We start from the raw sequence: 10,174 nt of genomic DNA, 5'->3' as shown, positions 1-10,174 counted from the left end.
AGCTGGGATGGACACTTTCTGGTCCAGTTCTGAACCAGGACACTTTGTGTCCATCCTGACAGGTTTCATTCCCAGAGTGGGAGAGGACTGAGCACTGCAACTTCACAGGCGGTCCTGGTTGGACTTCAGAGACAACAGACACGGAGGGTTCTGGTTCTGGGAAGAGTGCAAGACAAATTGAAGTCTTTCAGCACTCTGTGACTTTGATTCCACAGATCGACATTCACTTCTGTTGAAATCTTGACGGTAAAAAAATACTGGGGTTTTGTTAATGCAGAGGTTACCTTTCTTGTCGGACTTATCGGACAAGTTGTCAAGTTAACATCAGTATCTATTTATTAAATTGTTAAATTGTAGATTTAAACTGTTTTCTAATATTTGTTGTCATATTTACCATTGACCTGAAGGAATGTCCCATTCAAAAATGTCATGTTGTGTCCGTGCAGTTTGACACAGTAGTAGATCGCCATATCGGTTTTCTCTACTTGGCTAATTTGCAGAACAAATGTTTCCAATTCTTTTTTGGCTGTGATGCGATGTCCGTTCTTTCCATGTTCAATAAAGCCTAAATTGTAGGATGCCGCTGAAGCTAAAATTTCAGGAAAGGTTCCAGAAACAAGTCGGATCCAAAATAGGTAGTTAGTATTCCTATTGCTCCCGCGGGGACATGTCAGAGAGACATTTTGTCCAGGTCCAACAGTCAGAGTGGAAAAGGTGTAAGCACCTGTACATGCTGAAGAGGAAAAAAGAAGACATATTAATAAGAGTCATGTACAGTATGAACATGTCTCCATTGGAACTGAGCATGGACTTACCTCCACTTTGGAGCAGGAGCAGCAGATGAAGCACGATCCACATTTTCTCCTCTCGTTTGACCAAGTGAACATCAGACCATCTAGACAGCATCTTAAGATTATTGACATGAATCACATCATACCAAATAGGGAGGGAACTCTTTCACAGCGATCTCATTGGCTGCCATCTGTGTCACCTCTACCTCAGTGGAAAGATGTCCACCCAAACTTTCCAGTCTGTATGTACATTTTTTTTTTCCATTCTACAACATACAAGACCAGATTGTTGGATATAGAGAACATACAAACATTTTATTTATTGAATCACAAATACTGAAATTCCACGACATAGTGTATTATACACAAAGCAAACTATACTCTGCTACCCTAGAATATACAACAATTCTTCTCAAAAAAAATTAATTTAAAACATTTGTATGCACGTACAACACTTAAGACCTTCAGAATATCTGTATGTGGAATTAAATGATGGAATGGATTAAGCAAAGCAATCAAACAATGTACTAATATGATCCACTTCAAGAAACTCTTCAAACTTAAAGTGTTTACAAAGTACAAAGAAGAAGAACCATGATAAACATTCTGGATTTATTTCATCCATCCATCCGTTTATTTTCAAAATACTCATCTCACCATATGAAATGTAACTTACCTCACCGAATATTATTTATTTATTTATTTTTTATTGTGATTACTTATGGAGTATATTATGATTAAATTGAGAACAGGAAGTGAAGAAAAGTTTTAGCAACTGTTATGTAAAAGAAAAGGGGTAGGATTTAAATAAGCTCTGCTTCTTCCTACTCCTTTTCGAACATGTTGAAAAGAGAAACTGGAAATTGTGATGTATCATGTTGTATGCTTGCATGTTCCAAATAAACTCAAACTCAACTAAACTCAGATTAGAACAGTGGTTTTCTATGATTTTCTGACAAGCCTTGGTAGAATAGTACCTCAACTTACAAGATGTATCGGTTCTGTGGCAGAGCTATTAACTCAAAAAACTTATACCGATTAAATTACAAACCCCGTTTCCATATGAGTTGGGAAATTGTGTTAGATGTAAATATAAATGGAATACAATGATTTGCAAATCATTTTCAACACATATTCAGTCGAATATGCTACAAAGACAACATATTTGATGTGCAAACTGATAAACTTTTTTTTGTGCAAATAATCATTAACTTAGAATTTGATGCCAGCAACACGTGACAAAGAAGTTGGGAAAGGTGGCAATAAATACTGATAAAGTTGAGGAATGCTCATCAAACACTTATTTGGAACATCCCACAGGTGTGCAGGCAAATTGGGAACAGGTGGGTGACATGATTGGGTATAAAAACAGCTTCCCAAAAAATGCTCAGACTTTCACAAACAAGGATGGGGCGAGGGTCACCACTTTGTCAACAAACGCGTGAGCAAATTGTTGAACAGTTTAAGAAAAACCTTTCTCAACCAGCTATTGCAAGGAATTTAGGGATTTCAACATCTACGGTCTAGAATATCATCAAAGGGTTCAGAGAATCTGGAGAAATCACTGCACGTAAGCAGCTAAGCCCGTGACCTTCGATCCCTCAGGCTGTACTGCATCAACAAGCGACATCAGTGTTTAAAGGATATCACCACATGGGCTCAGGAACACTTCAGAAACCCACTGTCAGTAACTACAGTTGGTCGCTACATCTGTAAGTGCAAGTTAAAACTCTCCTATGCAAGGCGAAAACCGTTTATCAACAACACCCAGAAACGCCGTCGGCTTCGCTGGGCCTGAGCTCATCTAAGATGGACTGATGCAAAGTGGAAAAGTGTTCTGTGGTCTGACGAGTCCACATTTCAAATTGTTTTTGGAAACTGTGGACGTCGTGTCCTCCGGACCAAAGAGGAAAAGAACCATCCGGATTGTTATAGGCCCAAAGTGTAAAGCCAGCATCTGTGATGGTATGGGGGTGTATTAGTGCCCAAGACATGGGTAACTTACACATCTGTGAAGGCACCATTAATGCTGAAAGGTACATACAGGTTTTGGAGCAACATATGTTGCCATCCAAGCAACGTTACCATGGACGCCCCTGCTTATTTCAGCAAGACAATGCCAAGCCACGTGTTACATCAACGTGGCTTCATAGTAAAAGAGTGCGGGTACTAGACTGGCCTGCCTGTAGTCCAGACCTGTCTCCCATTGAAAATGTGTGGCGAATTATGAAGCCTAAAATACCACAACGGAGACCCCCGGACTGTTGAACAACTTAAGCTGTACATCAAGCAAGAATGGGAAAGAATTCCACCTGAGAAGCTTCAAAAATGTGTCTTCTCAGTTCCCAAACGTTTACTGAGTGTTGTTAAAAGAAAAGGCCGTGTAACACAGTGGTGAACATGCCCTTTCCCAACTACTTTGGCACGTGTTGCAGCCATGAAATTCTAAGTTAATTATTATTTGCAAAAAAAAATAAATAAAGTTTATGAGTTTGAACATTAAATATGTTGTCTTTGTAGTGCATTCAACTGAATATGGGTTGAAAAGGATTTGCAAATCATTGTATTCCGTTTATATTTACATCTAACACAATTTCCCAACTCATATGGAAACGGGGTTTGTATAAATGTTTGCCGTTTACAGTGTTGCCGCCAGGAATTTTCAGAATGGGGTCCCAGGGACCCCATCAAGTCATAAAAATGGGGTCCCACAGTTAATTTTTGGGGTCCCATTTTTTTGTAAGCGTTGTGAAAACAAATGATAAATGTATGCATTATCCTGTTATATCTCACATTCTATATTGTGTTTTGTAAAAAGGTTGTCATAAACTTTACTTAATTCATTTTTTTTTTTAAATACAACACAAAAAAATTGTTTTATGCATATCTAAATTTATTCAGTTATAAACATTCATTCACTTTCTTCTTTCCTTCATGGATTTAAAGTTTACCGCTACCATATTTTTATTTAATACGTTGTAGGTGTATTTATTTCAGTATAAAAGTGTAAAAAGTTTTTTGCTTGGGTCATGAAATGATGATAATGGTGTGCCAGGGCATACATACATTATTTATTTAACGCTTAAATCTCTCGAGCAAGGGTGTCCAAAGTGCAGCCCGGGGGCCATTTGCGGCCCGGAGGTAATTTTTTAACGGCCCCACGGCACATTTTAAAAATACGATTGAAAAAAATAAAAAACATTAAAAGTGGTATTTAAAGAGCAAACAGGTAAAATGTAACAAGAAAATGTAGCAATGTTTACTCTAATCACACAAAGCTGCCATGTACGCTGTTTCTTTCTTTAAAAAATAATAATGAATCAAAATCAATGTCATTATGAATTATTGACCTATTCAAGGCTCCAATTATGTCACATTAAATATTTTGAGATATTTCTTGGGGAAAATGTTGCATATTTTGTGTTTGCCATGTAAAAAAATGAGCTGTTTTTTTTAAAGAAGGGCCTAAAACGAACAAACAAAAAACATAAACAACAATAAAACTTATAATTGACAGATCGATCTGAAGTTGATCTCGAGATCATTGTGTTAAAAGTAAACAGTAAAAAAAAATATATATATCATTTATTTTTTAACACTTTAATGACTTTTGGATCCCCTACAATTTTAATGTGATTAGTTTTTAAGTGTCATTGCTCAAAAAATAATAATGAATTAAAATCAAATGGTGTTATGAGTTATTGACCTTTTTAAGGCTCCAATTATTATATAATCTCAAATATCCCACTTAAAAATTTTATTGGGTGAAAATATTGCATATTTAGTGTTTTTTTCATTAAAAAAAAGGGTTTTCTTTGACAAAAAGAGCATGCAATTTAAATCTTTAAAAAATGTTATATTGACAGATAGACCTAATGTTGATCTAGAGATTTAAAAACTTGAATAATAACACAAATAATAATACTGAATAATGACACATTTTTTATATTTTTTGGACCAAAACCCTTTGGGGTCCCCGGGATCAAGCCTGAGTGGAAGCCTAAATGTATATTGTTTATACATATATTGTATTGGTTTTTAAAATAAAAAATATCAAAATGGCCCCCTCTTGCTTTGATTTTTCAATGTGCGGCCCTCAGTGGAAAAAGTTTGGACACCCCTGCTCTAGAGTCTACATCAGGGGTCACCAACCTTTTTGAAACCAAGAGGTACTTCTTGGGTACTGATTAATGCGAAGGGCTACCAGTTTGATACACACTTAAATAAATTGCCAGAAATAGCCAATTTGCTCAATCTACCTTTAACTCTATGTTATTATTAATAATTAATGATATTTACACTTAATTGAATGGTTTAAAAGACGAGAAAACACGAAAAAAATGACTATTAAATTTTGAAACATAGTTTATCTTCAATTTCGACTCTTTAAAATTCAAAATTCAACCGAAAAAAAGAAGAGAAAAACTAGCTACTTCGAATCTTTTTGAAAAAATTAAAAAAATAATTCATGGAACATCATTAGTAATTTTTCCTGATTAAGATTAATTTTAGAATTTTGATGACATGTTTTAAATAGGTTAAAATCCAATCTACAATAATTCATGGAACATCATTAGTAATTTTTCCTGATTAAGATTCATTTTAGAATTTTGATGACATGTTTTAAATAGGTTAAAATCCAATCTACACTTTGTTAGAATATATAACAAATTGGACCAAGCGAAGAGGTGGCGACTTGTCCAGGGTGTACACCGCCTTCCGCCCGATTGTAGCTGAGATAGGCTCCAGCGCCCCCGCGACCCCAAAGGGAATAAGCGGTAGAAAATGGATGGATGGACCAAGCTATATTTCTAACAAAGACAAATCATTATTTCTTCTAGATTTTCCAGAACTAAAATTTTAAAAGAAATTCAAAAGACTTTGAAATAAGATTTAAATTTGATTCTACGGATTTTCTAGATTTGCCAGAATAATTTTTTAGAATTTTAATCATTATAAGTTTGAAGAAATATTTCACAAATATTATTCGTCGAAAAAACAGAAGCTAAAATGAAGAATTAAATTAAAATGTATTTATTATTCTTTACAATAAAAAAAAAAAAATACTTGAACATTGATTTAAATTGTCAGGAAAGAAGAGGAAGGAATTTAAAAGGTAAAAATGTATATGTGTTTAAAAATCCTAAAATAATTTTTAAGGTTGTATTTTTTCTCTAAAATTGTCTTTCTGAAAGTTATAAGAAGCAAAGTAAAAATATTAATGAATTTATTTAAACAAGTGAAGACCAAGTCTTTAAAATATTTTCTTGGATTTTCAAATTCTATTTGAGTTTTGTCTCTTTTAGAATTAAAAATGTCGAGCAAAGCGAGACCAGCTTGCTAGTAAATAAATAAAATTTAAAAAATAGAGGCAGCTCACTAGTAAGTGCTGCTATTTGAGCTATTTTTAGAACAGGCCAGCGGGCTACTCATCTGGTCCTTACGGGCTACCTGGTGCCCGCGGGCACCGTGTTGGTGACCCCTGCTCTACATCAACTTCAGATCTATCCATCAATTCTAAGTCGTTGTTTTTTTATGTTGCTTTTTTTGTTTGTTTGTTTGTTTTCTGCCCTTTTTGTCAAAGAAAACTGTTTTTTTTGTTTTATGGCAAACACACAAAATATGCAAAATCTTCCACAAAAAATATTTTGCAAAGTGGAATATTTGATGTGAAGTAATCGGAGCCTTGGATAGGTCAATCATTCATAACAACATTGATTTTGATTCAATATTATGTTTTGAGCAATGACAGTTTGAAAGAGAAAAAAAACAGCTTTGTTTTATTAGTCAACATTGCAACTTTTTCTAAATTACATTTCACCTGTAGCAATCAAATGTTTGTTGCAGGGTTGACATTTTATTCACTTTTATTTTCTTCTGGCTGGCTATGTAATGAAATAGTCGTAAGAAAGTGAATAAAATAAATGGGGTCACGCACACTTAATGTTTGTTTCAATTTGCAAAACATACACACACTTGTTTACTAGTTTGTATTTAGTCAGTCGTCAAGATACATTATCATGGTTCAGGTCCATGTTACAATTCGGGACCCTTGTTGTGTTTTTTTAACCTAGGGGCCCACAAACCCGATAAACACCCACACACACTTCATGCTTACTGACTATAAATACTGTCTGTCTCTCTTTCATACACACACATACAAATAGTAGCATTTCCTGTGATGGAAAATAACCCTAGCAGAATTTGATAAAGGGTGCATGACATGTTTTGTGGCTTTGTCAGTTGACACAAACACATTTAGTTTCACAAGCGCTTTACATTTTGAAGAAGCGCAAACCGGAGGTGGCTGCTGCACAACCATTAGAGGACAGAAGGCCTCCGTCTGTTTGCATGACTTAAATAGAGTCTTTTAAGCGGTTCAATCAAAACTATCAGGTTATGTACAAAACCCAAAACCAGTGAAGTTGGTGCATTGTGTAAATGGTAAATAAAAACAGAGCACCAAGATTTGCAAATTCTTTTCAACTTATATTCAATTGAATAGACTACAAACACGTGGCTTGGCATTGTCTTGCTGAAATAAGCAGGGGCGTCCATTGTAACGTTGCTTGGATGGCAACATATGTTGCTCCAAAACCTGTATGTACCTTTCAGCATTAATGGTGCCTTCACAGATGTGTAAGTTACCCATGTCTTGGGCACTAATACACCCTCATACCATCACAGATGCTGGCTTTTCAACTTTGCGCCTAGAACAATCCGGATAGTTCTTTTCCTCTTTGTTCCGGAGGACACGACGTCCACAATTTCCAAAAACTATTTGAAATGTGGACTTGTCAGACCACAGAACACTCTACCACTTTGCATCAGTCCATCTTAGATGAGCTCAGGCCCAGCGAAGCCGACGGCGTTTGTGGGTGTTGTTGATAAACGGTTTTCGCCTTGCATAGGAGAGTTTTAACTTGCACTTACAGATGTAGCGACCAACTGTAGTTACTGACGGTGGGTTTCTGAAGTGTTCCTGAGCCCATGTGGTGATATCCTTTACACACTGATGTCGCTTGTTGATGCAGTACAGCCTGAGGGATCGAAGGTCACGGGCTTAGCTGTTTACGTGCAGTGATTTCTCCAGATGGTGAAATCCCTAAATTCCTTGCAATAGCTGGTTGAGAAAGGTTTTTCTTAAACTGTTCAACAATTTGCTCACGCGACAAAGTGGTGACCCTCGCCCCATCCTTGTTTGTGAATGACTGAGCATTTCATGGAAGCTGCTTTTATACCCAATCATGGCACCCACCTGTTCCCAATTAGCCTGTTCACCTGTGGGATGTTCCAAGTAAGTGTTTGATGAGCATTCCTCAACTTTCTCAGTCTTTTTTGCCATTTGTTCCAGCTTTTTTGAAACATGTTGCAGCCATCAAATTCCAAATGAGCTATAATTAGCAAAAAATAATAAAGTTTTTCAGTTCGAACGTTAAGTATCTTGTCTTTGCAGTCTATTCAATTGAATATAGGTTGAAAAGGATTAGCAAATCATTGTATTTTGTTTTTATTTACGATTTACACAACGTGCCAACTTCACTGGTTTTGGGTGTTGTGAAAAAAACATAATTAATTAATACAAATATTTTTCGGCTTTTAAACCCTATGGGTTATAGTTTCTCGAAAAAGTAAAAAACTCTAAATGAATATGTTTTTAGTGACCCCAAAAGGGACAGGTGGTAGATAATGGTTGGGTGCATGGTTTGATTTCCTGTCCAGCGCTCTTATTGTGTTACTAACTTCCTGTCACTGATAAGCAAGTAAGTAATTACATTTAACTTATAAAGCGCTTTTTACAGATAGAAATGACAAAGCGCTGTACAACACATTGGTGATTTTAATAAACAATTACATTAAAACAACAGGGGCAACATCATAAAAAGGATAAAACAATTTAAAAAATTGACTAAAAACGATTATTATAAGGTTCATTAACTAAAAGCTTTACTAAAAAGAGAAATCTTCACATGTTTTTTATAAAAGTGTCAACACAGTCAAGCTCACAGAGGGACTGGTGCAAGTTGTTCCAGAGTCTGGGGGTTACATCCTGGAATGCCAGGTCTTTAGAATTAGGGTTTTTTAATCTTTAGGAGACCCTGGTCTGAAGACCGAAGGCTGCGCCCTGAAGTATAGAGGCACAGCAAATCAGTGTTATACTGAAGGGCCCCACCTTGCAAGGCACGGAAAGTTAGGACTATAATCTTAAACGCAATGCGGAATTTAACTAAAAGCCAATGAAGACTGGATAGAATGGGGGTAATGTGGGCTGTTCTGGGCTGTTTTGCATTGCCTCACTTTGTCAAGTATCTGCTCACACGTGGTCCACTTTTACGGGTGTGTTACGGCTCCCTGAGTTTCCCCGATAAGATGACTTTTCCCTGCACGTCACCTGCCGCCTCTGCATCTTGGAGTCACGCTGTCAGCAACCACGCACTACCGTTACACACGTTGCTGATAAAATAACATATTTTACACCATATTTTGTAGGGATGTCCGATAATGGCTTTCTTGCCGATATCCGATATTCCGATATTGTCCAACTCTTAATTACCGATACCGATATCAACCGATACCGATATATACAGTCGTGGAAATAACACATTATTATGCCTAATTTGGACAACCAGGTATGGTGAAGATAAGGTCCTTTTAAAAAAAAAAAAAATTAAAATAAGATAAATAAATTAAAAACATTTTCTTGACTAAAAAAAATATTAAAACAATATAAAAACAGTTACATAGAAACTAGTAATTAATGAAAATGAGTAAGATTAACTGTTAAAGGTTAGTACTATTAGTGGACCAGCAGCACGCACAATCATGTGTGCTTACGGACTGTATCCCTTGCAGACTGTATTGATATATATTGATATATAATGTAGGAACCAGAATATTAATAACAGAAACAACCCTTTTGTGTGAATGAGTGTGAATGAGTGTAAATGGGAGAGGGAGGTTTTTTGGGTTGGTGCACACATTGTAAGTGTATCTTGTGTTTTTTATGTTGATTTAATAAAAAAATAAAAAAAATAAAAAATTAAAAAATGATACAGATAATAAAAAAACGATACCGATAATAAAAAAAAAAACGATACCGATAATTTCCGATATTACATTTTAAATATTATCGGACATCTCTACTATTTTGACATGTATGAGTACTCATTTGTGACTAAAATGACAGATTTGAGCACAATTTATGCATGTCTAACCATAGTGTAAATCTAACTGAAGGTGTTTGCGGACGTTTAATAAAATTATGGACTTATAAATGATATATGCTGGTCTTTTTCATTGTCAACAAAAATAACTAGAGCAGGGGTGTCCAAAGTGAGGCCCGGGGGCCATTTGCGGCCCGCAGCTAATTGTTTATCGGCCCG

The sequence above is a fragment of the Entelurus aequoreus genome, linkage group LG28 (genome assembly GCF_033978785.1).
Source record: "Entelurus aequoreus isolate RoL-2023_Sb linkage group LG28, RoL_Eaeq_v1.1, whole genome shotgun sequence".
In the NCBI taxonomy this organism is placed as follows: Eukaryota; Metazoa; Chordata; class Actinopteri; order Syngnathiformes; family Syngnathidae; genus Entelurus; species Entelurus aequoreus.
Note: the sequence above shows the minus strand (reverse complement) of the source record.